Source organism: Trypanosoma equiperdum, assembly GCF_001457755.1.
Source record: "Trypanosoma equiperdum strain OVI genome assembly, contig: ctg_466, whole genome shotgun sequence".
Taxonomy (NCBI): domain Eukaryota; phylum Euglenozoa; class Kinetoplastea; order Trypanosomatida; family Trypanosomatidae; genus Trypanosoma; species Trypanosoma equiperdum.
In genome coordinates, this window is record NW_027124383.1 from 1,600 (window position 1) to 2,444 (window position 845).

An 845-nucleotide genomic window follows, 5' to 3' on the forward strand; every position below is an offset into this window, starting at 1 on the left:
CGCGACGCTACCAAATGGAAAGTGGCGAAGACCTCCAACAGCATTCAAAAGGCGGATCGCCTTCGGTGCGGCGGTACGGAGCAACATGGAAGGCTCAGCGCACTGTGAGTTTCGTGTTGCACGATTTTTTCGGGGGAAAGGGAGTGGAACGGCTAAGTTTTCAGAAACTACGTGCCACTCGAACCCCGTCGATAGCTTAAAAAGCTTGAGTAAGGGAACTGATGAACTCAAGGGCACCAATACACTTGCCGTTCGTGACGAGGATGTCCAAAAGGCTGCTGAAAACAAAGGCATCGCACTGCCTGCAAAAACAGAGGGCTGATCGCAACTGAAAATAGACACCGATGAAAACTTTGTAAAAAGGACGAGCGGTGGGTATATCTTGAGACTGTTCGGCGAATGTAAATAGAGAAACCTCACACAACGCTCGTTGTGAATTAAAGATATATATACATATGCTTCTTTGAAGTTAGTTTCCGCACTGCGTCAGTCGCCACCCTCGACTCGGGCTGCGCATGGGCGGGCTGGTGTCGAAGCACCTGCGGATGCGCCACTTAACGGAAATGTAAAGAAAAGGGATCCAAAACGCACGGACGGGCCAGGCAGTGAACATTCCACGAGCCGATAACTGACCATTTTAACCGTTTGCACACCCTGAGTTAGCAGAAATGGTTTGGGGAGCTTCCCGCCAACTGATGGGGGTGAGGCTTGGTTGTGAAAGCTGAAGGAGCTAAGGAGGGTTGCTACGCGACATCTGATTTATTTCCGTAATCGAAGAACTTTATCTAGAGAAGACTGCTAAAAAATGCTTCAACTGAAGGAAAACTGCTTTTTCATTCCCTAGA